Here is an 18,465-nt window from a genome sequence, read left to right as displayed (position 1 = left end):
ACACTCTGGGAGTCTCTGGGATTCTATCACACGCACTCTGGGATTCCCTCGCTCAGACACACTCAGGGATTCCCTATATCTCACAAACACTCTGGGATTCCCTATCTCTCACACACACTCTGGGATTCCCTCTTGCACACACACTCTGGGATTTCGTATATCTCACACACACTCTGGGATTCCCTATCTCTCACACACACTCAGGGATTCCCTATCTCTCACACAGACACTCTGTGATTCCCTACCTTTCACACTCACTCTGAGATTCCCTATCTCCTCCACACACTCTGGGATTCGCTCTCTCACACACACTCTGGAATTCCGCATCTCTCACACACAGTCTGGGATTCCATATCTCTCATAAACACCCTGGGATTCCCTATCTCACACACACTCTGGGATTCCCGCTCTCTCACACACACTTTGGGAATCCGTCTCTCTCACACACACTCTGGGATTCCGCATCTCTCACACACACTCTGGGAGTCCCTATCTCTCACACACAATCTGGAATTCCCTCTCACACACACACTCTGGGATTCCCTATCTCTCACACACACTGGAATTCCGTCTCTCACACACACTCTGGGATTCCCTATCACTCACACTCACTCTGGGAATCCCTATCTCTCACACACACTCTGGGATTCCCTCTCTCACACACATTCTGGAATTCCGCATCTCTCACACGCACTCTGGGATTCCCTATCTCTCACAAACACTCTGGGATTCTCTCTCTCACACACACTCTGGTATTCCATATCTCACACACACTCTGGGATTCCCTATCTCTCACACACACTCTTGGATTCCCTATCTCTCACACACAGTCTGGGATTCCCTCTCTCACACACACTCTGGGATTCCCTGTGTCTCACACACACTCTGGGATTCCCGATCTCTCACACACACTCTGGGATTTACTATCTCTCACACACTCTGGTATTCCCTATCACTCACACACACTCTGGGATTCCCTATCTCTTACAAACACTCTGGGATTCCCTATGTCTCATACAAACTGGTATTCTCTATCTCTCACACACACTCTGGGACCCTCTGCGATTCTATCACACGCACTATGGGATTCCCTCGCTCAGACACACTCAGGGATTCCCTATATCTCACACACACTCTGGGATTCGCTATCTCTCACACACACTCTGGGATTCCCTATCTGTCACACACACTCCGGGAGTCCGTATCTCTCTCACACACTCTGGGATTCCCTACCTCACACAAACTCTGGGATTCCCTATCTCTCACACACACTCTGGGATTCCCTATCTCCCTCACACACTCTGGGATTCACTATCTCACACACACTCTGGGATACACTATCTCACACACACTCTGTGATTCCCTATCTCTCACACACACTCTTAGATTCCCTATCTCTCACACAAACTCTGGGATTCCCTATTTCACACACACTCTGGTATTCCCTGTGTCTCACACACACTCTGGGAATCCCTATCTCTCCAACACACTCTGGGATTCCCTCTCTCACACACACTCTGGAATTCCGCATCTCTCACACACACTCTGGGATTCCCTATCTCTCACAAACACTCTGGGATTCCCTCTCTCTCACACACTCTGGAATTCCGCATCTCTCACACACACTCTGGGATTCCCTATCTCTCACACACACTCTTAGATTCCCTATCTCTCACACACACTCTGGGATTCCCTCTCTCACACACACTCTGGGAATCCCTATCTCTCACACACACTCTTGGATTCCCTATCTCTCACACACACTCTGGGATTCCCTCTCTCACACACACTCTGGGTTTCCCTGTGTCTCACACACACTCTGGGATTCCCGATCTCTCACACACACTCTGGGATTTCCTATCTCTCACACACTCTGGTATTCCCTATCACTCACACACACTCTGGGATTCCCTATGTCTCATACACTCTGGTATTCCCTATCTCTCACACACACTCTGGGACTCTCTGGGATTCTATCACACGCACTCTGGGATTCCCTCGCTCAGACACACTCAGGGATTCCCGCTCTCTCACACACACTCTGGGATTCCGTCTCTCTCAAACACACTCTGGGATTCCGCATCTCTCACACACACTCTGGGATTCCCTATCTCTCACCAACACTCTGGGATTCCCTATCTCTCACACACACTCTGGGATTCCCTATCTCTCACACACACTCTGGGATTTCCTATCTCTCACACACTCTGGTATTCCCTATCACTCACACACAATCAGGAATTCCCTCTCACACACACACTCTGGGAGTCCCTATCTCTCACACTCACTCAGGGATTCCCAATCTCTCACACACACTCTGGGATTCCCTATCTCCCACTCACACTCTTGGATTCCCTTTCTCTCTCAAACACTCTGGGATACCCAATCTCTCACAGACACTCTGGGATTCCCCATCTCTCTCACACAATCTGGGATTCATTATCTCTCACACACACTCTGGGATTACCTCTCTCTCACACACACTCTGGGATTCCCTCACACACATTCTGGGATTCCCTATCTCTCACACACACTCTGGGATTCCCTATCTCTCACACACACTCTGGGATTCCCTCTTGCACACATACTCTGGGATTTCGTATATCTCACCACACTCTGGGATTCCCTATCTCTCGCACACACTCTGGGATTCCCTACCTCTCACACTCACTCTGAGATTCCCTATCTCCTACAGACATTCTGGGATTCCCTCACTCACACACACTCTGGAATTCCGCATCTCTCACACACACTCTGGGATTCCCTATCTCTCATAAACACTCTGGGATTCCCTATCTCTCATAAACACTCTGGGATTCCCTATCTCTCACACATACTCTGGGATTCCCTATCTCTCACACACACTCTGGGATTCTCTATCTCTCACACACACTCTAGGATTCCCTATCTCTCACACACACTCTGGGATTCCCTATCTCTCTCACACACTATGGGATTCCCTAATCTCTCACACACACTCTGGGATTCCCTATCTCTCACACACACTCTGGGATTCTCTATCTCTCACACACACTCTGGGATTCCCTATCTCCCACTCACACTCTTGGATTCCCTTTCTCTCTCAAACACTCTGGGATACCCAATCTCTCACACACTCTCTGGGATTCCCGATCTCTCACACACTCTCTGGGATTCCCTATCTCTCACACACACTCTGGGATTCCCCATCTCTCTCACACAATCTGGGATTCATTATCTCTCACACACACTCTGGGATTACCTCTCTCTCACACACACTCTGGGATTCCCTCACACACATTCTGGGATTCCCTATCTCTCACACACACTCTGGGATTCCCTATCTCTCACACACACTCTGGGATTCCCTCTTGCACACACACTCTGGGATTTCGTATATCTCACACACACTCTGGGATTCCCTATCTCTCGCACACACTCTGGGATTCCCTACCTCTCACACTCACTCTGAGATTCCCTGTCTCCTACAGACATTCTGGGATTCCCTCACTCACACATACTCTGGAATTCCGCATCTCTCACACACACTCTGGGATTCCCTATCTCTCATAAACACTCTGGGATTCCCTATCTCTCATAAACACTCTGGGATTCCCTTTCTCTCACACACTCAGGGATTCCCTATCTCTCATAAACACTCTGGAATTCCCTCTCACACACACTCTGGGATTCCCTCTCACTCACACTCAGTCTGGGATTCCCTATCTCTCACACACACTCAGGGAGTCCCTATCTCTCACACATACTCTGGAATTCCCTATCATTCACACACACACTCTGGGATTCCCTATCTCTCACACACACTCAGGGATTCCCTATCTCTCACACACATTCTGGGATTCCGTCACACACACTCGGGGAATCCCTATCTTTGACACACACTCTGGGATTCCCTATCTCTCTCACACACTCTGGGATTCACTATCTCACACACACTCTGGGATTCCCGCGCTCTCACACACACTCTGGAATTCCGTCTCTCTCACACACACTCTGGGATTCCGCATCTATCACACACACTCTGGGATTCCCTATCTCTCACACACAATCTGGAATTCACTCCCACACACACACTCTGGGATTCTCTATCTCTAACACTCACTCAGGGATTCCCTATCTCTGACACACACTCTGGGATTCCCTATCTCTCACACACTCTGTAATTCCGTCTCTCACACACACTCTGGGATTCCCTATCTCTCACACTCATCTGGGAATCCCAATCTCTCACACACTCTCTGGGATTCACGATCTCTCACACACACTCTGGGATTCCCTATCTCTCACACACACTCTGGGATTCCCTCACACACACTCTGGGATTCCCAATTTCACACACACTCTGGGATTCCCTATCTCTCACACACACTCTGGGATTCCCTATCTCTCACACACACTCGGGGATATCGTATATCTCACACACACTGTGGGATTCCCTAGCTCTCATAAACACTCTGGGATTCCCTATCTCACACACACTCAGAGATTCCCTATCTCTCACAAACACTCTGAAATTCCCTCTCACACACACTCTGGGATTCCCTCTCTCTCACACTCAGTCTGGGATTCCCTATCTCTCACACACACTCTGGGATTCCCTATCTCTCACACACACTCTGGAATTCCCTATCACTCACACACACACTCTGGGATTCCCTATCTCTCACCACACACTCAGGGATTCCCTGTCTCTCACACACATTCTGGGATTCCGTCACACACACTCGAGCAATCATAATCTTTCACACACACTCTGGGATTCCCTATCTCTCTCACACACTCTGGGATTCACTGTCTCACACACACTCTGGGATTCCCTATCTCTCACACACACTCTGGGATTTCTTCTCTCTCACACACACTCTGGGATTCCGCATCTCTCACACACACTCTGGGATTCCCTATCTCTCACACACAATCTGGAATTCCCTCTCACCCACACACTCTGGGATTCCCTATCTCTCACACTCACTCAGGGATTCCCAATCTCTCACACACACTCTGGGATTCCCTATCTCTCACACACTCTGGAATTCTGTCTCTCACACACACTCTGGGATTCCATCTCTCACACACACTCTGGAATTCCGGATCTCTCACACACACTCTGGGATTCCCTATCTCTCACAAACACTCTGGGATTCCCTCTCTCACACACACTCTGGCATTCCCTATATCTCACACACTCTGGGATTCCCTATCTCTCACATACACTCTTGGATTCCCTATCTCTCACACACACTCTGTATTTCCCTCTCTCACACACACTCTGGGATTCCCTGAGTGTCACACATACTCTGGGATTACCTATCTCTTACACACAATCTGGGATTTCCTATCTCTCACAGACTCTAGTATTCCCTATCACTCACACACACTCTGGGATTCCCTATCTCTCACACACACTCTGGGATTCCGTATCTCTCATACGCTCTGGTATTCCCTATCTCTCACACACACTCTGGGACTCTCTGGGATTCTATCACACACACTCTGGGATTCCCTCGCTCAGACACACTCAGGGATTCCCTATATCTCACACACACTCTGGGATTCGCTATCTCTCACACACACTCTGGGATTCCCTATCTCTCACACACACTCCGGGATTCCGTATCTCTCTCACACACTCTGGAATTCCCTATCTCTCACACAAACTCTGGAATTCCCTATCTCTCACACACACTCTGGGATTCCCAATCTCTCACACATACTGTGGGATTCCCTCTCCCTCACACTCACTCTGGGATTCCCTATCTCTCACACACACTCTGGGATTCCCTATCTCGTTATACACACTCTGGGATTCCCTCTCTCACACACACTCTGGTATTTCCTATCTCTCACACACTCTGGGATTCCCTATCACTCACCAACACTCTGGGATTCCCTATCTCTCACACACACTCTGGGATTCCCGATCTCTCACACACACTCTGGGAATCCCTACCTCTCACACACACTCTGGGATTTCCTATCTCATACACTCTGGTATTCCCTATCACTCACACACACTCTGGGATTCCCTATATTTCACACACAATTACGAATTCCCTCTCACACACACACTCTGGGATTCCCTATCTCTCACACTCACTCAGGGATTCATTATCTCTCACACACACTCTGGGATTCCCTATCTCCCACACACTCTGGAATTCCGTCTCTCACACACACTCTGGGATTCCCTATCTCTCACACTCACTCTGGGAATCCCTATCTCTCACACACACTCTGGGATTCCCTCTCTCACGCACACTCGGGAATTCCGCATCTCTCACACACACTCTGGGATTCCCTATCTCTCACAAACACTCTGGGATTCCCTCTCTCACACACACTCTGGCATTCCCTATCTCACACACACACTGGGATTCCCTATCTCTCACACACACTCTTGGATTCCCTATCTCTCACACACACTCTGGGATTCCCTCTCTCACACACACTCTGGGATTCCCTGTGTCTCACACACACTCTGGGATTCCCGATCTCTCACACACACTCTGGGATTTCCTATCTCTCACACACTCTGGTATTCCCTATCACTCACACACACTCTGGGATTCCCTATGTCTCATACACTCTGGTATTCCCTATCTCACACACACTCTGGGACTCTCTGGGATTCTATCACACGCACTCTGGGATTCCCTCTCTCACACACACTCTGGGATTCCCTGTGTCTCACACACACTCTGGGATTTCCTATCTCTCACACACTCTGGTATTCCCTATCACTCACACACACTCTGGGATACCCTATCTCTCACAAACACTCTGGGATTCCCTCTCTCACACACACTCTGGCATTCCCTATCTCACACACACGCTGGGATTCCCTATGTCTCACACACACTCTTGGATTCCCTATCTCTCACACACACTCTGGGATTCCCTCTCTCACACACACTCTGGGATTCCCTGTGTCTCACACACACTCTGGGATTCCCGATCTCTCATACACACTCTGGAATTTCCTATCTCTCACACACTCTGGTATTCCCTATCACTCACACACACTCTGGGATTCCCAATGTCTCATACACTCTGGTATTCCCTATCTCGCACACACTCTGGGACTCTCTGGGATTCTATCACACGCACTCTGGGATTCCCTCTCTCACACACACTCTGGGATTCCCTGTGTCTCACACACACTCTGGGATTCACTATCTCTTAAACACACTCTGGGATTTCCTATCTCTCACACACACTGTGGGATTCCCTCTCCCTAACACTCACTCTGGGATTCCCTATCTCTCAAAAACACTCTGGGATTCCGCATCTCTGACACACACTTTGGGATTCCCTATCTCTCACACACACTCTGGGATTCCCTATTTCTCATAAACACTCTGGGATTCCCTCTCTCACACTCACTCTGGGATTTGCTGTGTCTCACACACACTCTGGGATTCCCTATCACTCACCAACACTCTGGGATTCCCTATCTCTCACACACACTCTGGGATTCTCTATCTCTCACACACACTCTAGGATTCCTTATCTCTCACACACACTCTGGGATTCACTATCTCTCTCACACACTCTGGGATTCCCTAATCTCTCACACACACTCTGGGATTCCCTATCTCTCACACACACTCTGGGACTCTCTATCTCTCACACACACACTGGGATTCCCCATCTCTCACTCACACTCTTGGATTCCCTTTCTCTTTCACACACTCTGGGATTCCCTATCTCTCACACACTCTCTGGGATTCCCGATCACTCACACACACTCTGGGATTCCCTATCTCTCACACACACTCTGGGATTCCCCATCTCTCTCACACAATCTGGGAGTCCCTATCTCTCACACACACTCTGGGATTCCCTCTCTCTCACACACACTCTGGGACTCTCTGGGATTCTATCACACGCACTCTGGGATTCCCTCGCTCAGACACACTCAGGGATTCCCTATATCTCACACACACTCTGGGATTCCCTATCTCTCTCACACACCCTGGGATTCACTATGTCACACACACTCTGGGATTCCCGCTCTCTCACACACACTCTGGGAGTCTCTGGGATTCTATCACACGCACTCTGGGATTCCCTCGCTCAGACACACTCAGGGATTCCCTATATCTCACAAACACTCTGGGATTCCCTATCTCTCACACACACTCTGGGATTCCCTCTTGCACACACACTCTGGGATTTCGTATATCTCACACACACTCTGGGATTCCCTATCTCTCACACACACTCAGGGATTCCCTATCTCTCACACAGACACTCTGTGATTCCCTACCTTTCACACTCACTCTGAGATTCCCTATCTCCTCCACACACTCTGGGATTCGCTCTCTCACACACACTCTGGAATTCCGCATCTCTCACACACAGTCTGGGATTCCATATCTCTCATAAACACCCTGGGATTCCCTATCTCACACACACTCTGGGATTCCCGCTCTCTCACACACACTTTGGGAATCCGTCTCTCTCACACACACTCTGGGATTCCGCATCTCTCACACACACTCTGGGAGTCCCTATCTCTCACACACAATCTGGAATTCCCTCTCACACATACACTCTGGGATTCCCTATCTCTCACACACACTGGAATTCCGTCTCTCACACACACTCTGGGATTCCCTATCACTCACACTCACTCTGGGAATCCCTATCTCTCACACACACTCTGGGATTCCCTCTCTCACACACACTCTGGAATTCCGCATCTCTCACACGCACTCTGGGATTCCCTATCTCTCACAAACACTCTGGGATTCTCTCTCTCACACACACTCTGGTATTCCATATCTCACACACACTCTGGGATTCCCTATCTCTCACACACACTCTTGGATTCCCTATCTCTCACACACACTCTGGGATTCCCTCTCTCACACACACTCTGGGATTCCCTGTGTCTCACACACACTCTGGGATTCCCGATCTCTCACACACACTCTGGGATTTACTATCTCTCACACACTCTGGTATTCCCTATCACTCACACACACTCTGGGATTCCCTATCTCTTACAAACACTCTGGGATTCCCTATGTCTCATACAAACTGGTATTCTCTATCTCTCACACACACTCTGGGACCCTCTGCGATTCTATCACACGCACTATGGGATTCCCTCGCTCAGACACACTCAGGGATTCCCTATATCTCACACACACTCTGGGATTCGCTATCTCTCACACACACTCTGGGATTCCCTATCTGTCACACACACTCCGGGAGTCCGTATCTCTCTCACACACTCTGGGATTCCCTACCTCACACAAACTCTGGGATTCCCTATCTCTCACACACACTCTGGGATTCCCTATCTCCCTCACACACTCTGGGATTCACTATCTCACACACACTCTGGGATACACTATCTCACACACACTCTGTGATTCCCTATCTCTCACACACACTCTTAGATTCCCTATCTCTCACACAAACTCTGGGATTCCCTATTTCACACACACTCTGGTATTCCCTGTGTCTCACACACACTCTGGGAATCCCTATCTCTCCAACACACTCTGGGATTCCCTCTCTCACACACACTCTGGAATTCCGCATCTCTCACACACACTCTGGGATTCCCTATCTCTCACAAACACTCTGGGATTCCCTCTCTCTCACACACTCTGGAATTCCGCATCTCTCACACACACTCTGGGATTCCCTATCTCTCACACACACTCTTAGATTCCCTATCTCTCACACACACTCTGGGAATCCCTATCTCTCACACACACTCTTGGATTCCCTATCTCTCACACACACTCTGGGATTCCCTCTCTCACACACACTCTGGGTTTCCCTGTGTCTCACACACACTCTGGGATTCCCGATCTCTCACACACACTCTGGGATTTCCTATCTCTCACACACTCTGGTATTCCCTATCACTCACACACACTCTGGGATTCCCTATGTCTCATACACTCTGGTATTCCCTATCTCTCACACACACTCTGGGACTCTCTGGGATTCTATCACACGCACTCTGGGATTCCCTCGCTCAGACACACTCAGGAATTCCCGCTCTCTCACACACACTCTGGGATTCCGTCTCTCTCAAACACACTCTGGGATTCCGCATCTCTCACACACACTCTGGGATTCCCTATCTCTCACCAACACTCTGGGATTCCCTATCTCTCACACACACTCTGGGATTCCCTATCTCTCACACACACTCTGGGATTTCCTATCTCTCACACACTCTGGTATTCCCTATCACTCACACACAATCAGGAATTCCCTCTCACACACACACTCTGGGAGTCCCTATCTCTCACACTCACTCAGGGATTCCCAATCTCTCACACACACTCTGGGATTCCCTATCTCTCACACTCACTCTGGCAACCCCTATCTCTCACACACACTCTGGGATTCCCTCTCTCACACACACTCGGGAATTCCGCATCTCTCACACACACTCTGGGATTCCTGATCTCTCACAAACACTCTGGGATTCCCTCTCTCACACACACTCTGGCATTCCATATCTCACACACACACTGGGATTCCCTATCTCTCACACACACTCTTGGATTCCCTATCTCTCACACACACTCTGGGATTCCCTGTGTCTCACACACACTCTGGGATTCCCGATCTCTTACACACACTCTGGGATTTCCTACCTCTCACACACTCTGGTATTCCCTATCACTCATACACACTCTGGGATTCCCTATGTCTCATACACTCTGGCATTCCCTATCTCACACACACACTGGGATTCCCTATCTCTCACACACACTCTTGGATTCCCTATCTCTCACACACACTCTGGGATTCCCTATCACTCATACACACTCTGGGATTCCCTATGTCTCATACACTCTGGTATTCCCTATCTCACACATACTCTGGGACTCTCTGGGATTCTATCACACGCACTCTAGGATTCCCTCTCTCACACACACTCTGGGATTCCCTGTGTCTCACACACACTCTGGGATTCCCTATCTCTCACACACACTCTGGGATTTCCTATCTCTCACACACTCTGGTATTCCCTATCACTCACACACACTCTGGGATACCCTATCTCTCACAAACACTCTGGGGTTCCCTCTCTCACACACACTCTGGCATTCCCTAACTCACACACACGCTGGGATTCCCTATGTCTCACACACACTCTTGGATTCCCTATCACTCACACACACTCTGGGATTCCCTCTCTCACACACACTCTGGGATTCCCTGTGTCTCACACACACTCTGGGATTCCCGATCTCTCACACACACTCTGGAATTTCCTATCTCTCACACACTCTGGTATTCCCTATCACTCACACACACTCTGGGATTCCCTATGTCTCATACACTCTGGGATTCCCTCTCTCACACACACTCTGGGATTTCCTGTGTCTCACACACACTCTGGGATTCACTATCTCTTAAACACACTCTGGGATTTCCTATCTCTCACACACTCTAGTATTCCCTATCATTCACACACACTCTGGGATTCCCTATCTCTCACACACACTCTGGTATTCCCTATCTCTCATACACTCTGGTATTCCCTATCTCTCACACACACTCTGGGACTCTCTGGGATTCTATCACACACACTCTGGGATTCCCTCGCTCAGACACACTCAGGGATTCCCTATATCTCACACACACTCTGGGATTCGCTATCTCTCACACACATTCTGGGATTCCCTATCTCTCACACACACTCCGGGATTCCGTATCTCTCTCACACACTCTGGGATTCCCTATCTCACACAAACTCTGGGATTCCCTATCTCTCACACACACTGTGGGATTCCCTCTCCCTCACACTCACTCTGGGATTCCCTATCTCTCACACACACTCTGGGATTCCGCATCTCTGACACACACTTTGGGATTCCCTATCTCTCACACACACTCTGGGATTCCCTATCTCTCATAAACACTCTGGGATTCCCTCTCTCACACTCACTCAGGGATTTGCTGTGTCTCACACACACTCTGGGATTCCCTATCACTCACCAACACTCTGGGATTCCCTATCTCTCACACATACTCTGGGATTCCCTATCTCTCACACACACTCTGGGATTCTCTATCTCTCACACACACTCTAGGATTCCTTATCTCTCACACACACTCTGGGATTCCCTATCTCTCTCACACACTCTGGGATTCCCTAATCTCTCACACACACTCTGGGATTCCCTATCTCTCACACACACTCTGGGACTCTCTATCTCTCACACACACACTGGGATTCCCCATCTCTCACTCACACTCTTGGATTCCCTTTCTCTTTCACACACTCTGGGATTCCCTATCTCTCACACACTCTCTGGGATTCCCGATCACTCACACACACTCTGGGATTCCCTATCTCTCACACACACTCTGGGATTCCCCATCTCTCTCACACAATCTGGGATTCCCTATCTCTCACACACACTCTGGGATTCCCTCTCTCTCACACAAACCCTGGGATTCCCTCACACACACTCTGGGATTCTCTATTTCATACACACTCTGGGATTCCCTATCTCTCACACACACTCTGGGATTCCATCTTGCACACACACTCTGGGATTTCGTATATCTCACACACACTCTGGGATTCCCTATCTCTCACACACACTCTGGGATTCCCTATCTCTCACACACACTCTGGGATTCCCTCTTGCACACACACTCTGGGATTTCGTATATCTCACACACACTCTGGGATTCCCTATCTCTCGCACACACTCTGGGATTCCCTACCTCTCACACTCACTCTGAGATTCCCTATCTCCTACAGACATTCTGGGATTCCCTCACTCACACACACTCTGGAATTCCGCATCTCTCACACACACTCTGGGATTCCCTATCTCTCATAAACACTCTGGGATTCCCTATCTCACACACACTCAGGGATTCCCTATCTCTCATAAATACTCTGGTATTCCCTATCTCTCATACACTCTGGTATTCCCTATCTCTCACACACACTCTGGGACTCTCTGGGATTCTATCACACACACTCTGGGATTCCCTTGCTCAGACACACTCAGGGATTCCCTATATCTCACACACACTCAGGGATTCGCTATCTCTCACACACATTCTGGGATTCCCTATCTCTCACACACACTCCGGGATTCCGTATCTCTCACACACACTCTGGGATTCCCTATCTCTCACACACACTCTGGGATTCCCTATCTCTCACACACACTGTGGGATTCCCTCTCCCTCACACTCACTCTGGGATTCCCTATCTCTCACACACACTCTGGGATTCCGCATCTCTGACACACACTTTGGGATTCCCTATCTCTCACACACACTCTGGGATTCCCTATCTCTCATAAACACTCTGGGATTCCCTCTCTCACACTCACTCAGGGATTTGCTGTGTCTCACACACACTCTGGGATTCCCTATCACTCACCAACACTCTGGGATTCCCTATCTCTCACACATACTCTGGGATTCCCTATCTCTCACACATACTCTGGGATTCTCTATCTCTCACACACACTCTAGGATTCCTTATCTCTCACACACACTCTGGGATTCCCTATCTCTCTCACACACTCTGGGATTCCCTAATCTCTCACACACACTCTGGGATTCCCTATCTCTCACACACACTCTGGGACTCTCTATCTCTCACACACACACTGGGATTCCCCATCTCTCACTCACACTCTTGGATTCCCTTTCTCTTTCAAACACTCTGGGATTACCTATCTCTCACACACTCTCTGGGAATCCCGATCACTCACACACACTCTGGGATTCCCTATCTCTCACACACACTCTGGGATTCCCCATCTCTCTCACACAATCTGGGATTCCCTATCTCTCACACACACTCTGGGATTCCCTCTCTCTCACACAAACCCTGGGATTCCCTCACACACACTCTGGGATTCCCTATTTCATACACACTCTGGGATTCCCTATCTCTCACACACACTCTGGGATTCCATCTTGCACACACACTCTGGGATTTCGTATATCTCACACACACTCTGGGATTCCCTATCTCTCACACACACTCTGGGATTCCCTACCTCTCACACACACTCTGGGATTCCCTAACTCTCACACTCACTCTGAGATTCCCTATCTCCTACACAAACTCTGGGATTCCCTCTCTCACACACACTCTGGAATTCCTCATCTCTCACACACACTCTGGGATTCCATATCTCTCACACACACTCTGGGATTCCCTAACTCTCACACTCACTCTGAGATTCCCTATCTCCTACACACATTCTGCGATTCCCTCTCTCTCACACTCAGTCTGGGATTCCCTATCTCTCACACACACTCAGGGATTCCCTATCTCTCACACACAATCTGGAATTCCCTATCACTCACACACACACTCTGGGATTCCCTATCTCTCACACACACTCAGGGATTCCCTATCTCTCACACACATTCTGGGATTCCGTCACACACACTCGGGGAATCCCTATCTTTCACACACACTCTGGGATTCCCAATCTCTCTCACACACTCTGGGATTCACTATCTCACACACACTCTGGGATTCCCGCTCTCTCACACACACTCTGGGATTCCGTCTCTCTCACACACAGTCTGGGATTCCGCATCTCTCACACACACTCTGGGATTCCCTATCTCTCACACACAATCTGGAATACCCTCTCACACACACACGCTGGGATTCCCTATCTCTCACACACATTCTGGGATGCACTACCTATCACACACTCTGGAATTCGGTCTCTCACACACACTCTGGGATTCCCTATCTCTCACACTCACTCTGGGAATCCCTATCTCTCACACACACTCTGGGATTCCCTCTCTCAAACACACTCTGGAATTCCGCATCTCTCACACACACTCTGGGATTTCCTATCTCTCACACACTCTGGTATTCCCTATCACTCACACACAATCAGGAATTCCCTCTCACACACACACTCTGGGAGTCCCTATCTCTCACACTCACTCAGGGATTCCCAATCTCTCACACACACTCTGGGATTCCCTATCTCTCACACACTCTGGAATTCCGTCTCTCACACACACTCTGGGATTCCCTATCTCTCACACTCACTCTGGGAACCCCTATCTCTCACACACACTCTGGGATTCCCTCTCTCACACACACTCGGGAATTCCGCATCTCTCACACACACTCTGGGATTCCCGATCTCTCACAAACACTCTGGGATTCCCTCTCTCACACACACTCTGGCATTCCCTATCTCACACACACACTGGGATTCCCTATCTCTCACACACACTCTTGGATTCCCTATCTCTCACACACACTCTGGGATTCCCTGTGTCTCACACACACTCTGGGATTCCCGATCTCTCACACACACTCTGGGATTTCCTATCTCTCACACACTCTGGTATTCCCTATCACTCATACACACTCTGGGATTCCCTATGTCTCATACACTCTGGTATTCCCAATCTCACACACACTCTGGGACTCTCTGGGATTCTATCACATGCACTCTGCGATTCCCTCTCTCACACACACTCTGGGATTCCCTGTGTCTCACACACACTCTGGGATTCCCTATCTCTCACACACACTCTGGGATTTCCTATCTCTCACACACTCTGGTATTCCCTATCACTCACACACACTCTGGGATACCCTATCTCTCACAAACACTCTGGGGTTCCCTCTCTCACAAACACTCTGGCATTCCCTAACTCACACACACGCTGGGATTCCCTATGTCTCACACACACTCTTGGATTCCCTATCACTCACACACACTCTGGGATTCCCTCTCTCACACACACTCTGGGATTCCCTGTGTCTCACACACACTCTGGGATTCCCGATCTCTCACACACACTCTGGAATTTCCTATCTCTCACACACTCTGGTATTCCCTATCACTCACACACACTCTGGGATTCCCTATGTCTCATACACTCTGGGATTCCCTCTCTCACACACACTCTGGGATTTCCTGTGTCTCACACACACTCTGGGATTCACTATCTCTTAAACACACTCTGGGATTTCCTATCTCTCACACACTCTAGTATTCCCTATCACTCACACACACTCTGGGATTCCCTATCTCTCACACACACTCTGGTATTCCCTATCTCTCATACACTCTGGTATTCCCTATCTCTCACACACACTCTGGGACTCTCTGGGATTCTATCACACACACTCTGGGATTCCCTCGCTCAGACACACTCAGGGATTCCCTATATCTCACACACACTCTGGGATTCGCTATCTCTCACACACATTCTGGGATTCCCTATCTCTCACACACACTCCGGGATTCCGTATCTCTCTCACACACTCTGGGATTCCCTATCTCACACAAACTCTGGGATTCCCTATCTCTCACACACACTCTGGGATTCCCTATCTCTCACACACACTGTGGGATTCCCTCTCCCTCACACTCACTCTGGGATTCCCTATCTCTCACACACACTCTGGGATTCCGCATCTCTGACACACACTTTGGGATTCCCTATCTCTCACACACACTCTGGGATTTCCTATCTCTCACACACACTCTGGGATTCCCTATCTCTCATAAACACTCTGGGATTCCCTCTCTCACACTCACTCAGGGATTTGCTGTGTCTCACACACACTCTGGGATTCCCTATCACTCACCAACACTCTGGGATTCCCTATCTCTCACACATACTCTGGGATTCCCTATCTCTCACACACACTCTGGGATTCTCTATCTCTCACACACACTCTAGGATTCCTTATCTCTCACACACACTCTGGGATTCCCTATCTCTCTCACACACTCTGGGATTCCCTAATCTCTCACACACACTCTGGGATTCCCTATCTCTCACACACACTCTGGGACTCTCTATCTCTCACACACACACTGGGATTCCCCATCTCTCACTCACACTCTTGGATTCCCTTTCTCTTTCACACACTCTGGGATTCCCTATCTCTCACACACTCTCTGGGATTCCCGATCACTCACACACACTCTGGGATTCCCTATCTCTCACACACACTCTGGGATTCCCCATCTCTCTCACACAATCTGGGATTCCCTATCTCTCACACACACTCTGGGATTCCCTCTCTCTCACACAAACCCTGGGATTCCCTCACACACACTCTGGGATTCCCTATTTCATACACACTCTGGGATTCCCTATCTCTCACACACACTCTGGGATTCCATCTTGCACACACACTCTGGGATTTCGTATATCTCACACACACTCTGGGATTCCCTATCTCTCACACACACTCTGGGATTCCCTATCTCTCACACACACTCTGGGATTCCCTATTTCTCATAAACACTCTGGGATTCCCTCTCTCACACTCACTCTGGGATTTGCTGTGTCTCAAACACACTCTGGGATTCCCTATCACTCACCAACACTCTGGGATTCCCTATCTCTCACACACACTCTGGGATTCTCTATCTCTCACACACACTCTAGGATTCCTTATCTCTCACACACACTCTGGGATTCACTATCTCTCTCACACACTCTGGGATTCCCTAATCTCTCACACACACTCTGGGATTCCCTATCTCTCACACACACTCTGGGACTCTCTATCTCTCACACACACACTGGGATTCCCCATCTCTCACTCACACTCTTGGATTCCCTTTCTCTTTCACACACTCTGGGATTCCCTATCTCTCACACACTCTCTGGGATTCCCGATCACTCACACACACTCTGGGATTCCCTATCTCTCACACACACTCTGGGATTCCCCATCTCTGTCACACAATCTGGGAGTCCCTATCTCTCACACACACTCTGGGATTCCCTCTCTCTCACACACACTCTGGGACTCTCTGGGATTCTATCACACGCACTCTGGGATTCCCTCGCTCAGACACACTCAGGGATTCCCTATATCTCACACACACTCTGGGATTCCCTATCTCTCTCACACACCCTGGGATTCACTATGTCACACACACTCTGGGACTCCCGCTCTCTCACACACACTCTGGGAGTCTCTGGGATTCTATCACACGCACTCTGGGATTCCCTCGCTCAGACACACTCAGGGATTCCCTATATCTCACAAACACTCTGGGATTCCCTATCTCTCACACACACTCTGGGATTCCCTCTTGCACACACACTCTGGGATTTCGTATATCTCACACACACTCTGGGATTCCCTATCTCTCACACACACTCAGGGATTCCCTATCTCTCACACAGACACTCTGTGATTCCCTACCTTTCACACTCACTCTGAGATTCCCTATCTCCTCCACACCTTCTGGGATTCGCTCTCTCACACACACTCTGGAACTCCGCATCTCTCACACACAGTCTGGGATTCCATATCTCTCATAAACACCCTGGGATTCCCTATCTCACACACACTCTGGGATTCCCGCTCTCTCACACACACTTTGGGAATCCGTCTCTCTCACACACACTCTGGGATTCCGCATCTCTCACACACACTCTGGGAGTCCCTATCTCTCACACACAATCTGGAATTCCCTCCCA

This window comes from Chiloscyllium plagiosum, unplaced genomic scaffold (assembly GCF_037043375.1).
Source record: "Chiloscyllium plagiosum isolate Xiang-an unplaced genomic scaffold, Cpla_swu_hap1 HiC_scaffold_53Y, whole genome shotgun sequence".
In the NCBI taxonomy this organism is placed as follows: domain Eukaryota; kingdom Metazoa; phylum Chordata; class Chondrichthyes; order Orectolobiformes; family Hemiscylliidae; genus Chiloscyllium; species Chiloscyllium plagiosum.
The sequence above is the reverse complement of the archived record's forward strand: the minus strand, read 5'-3'. Positions refer to the sequence as shown.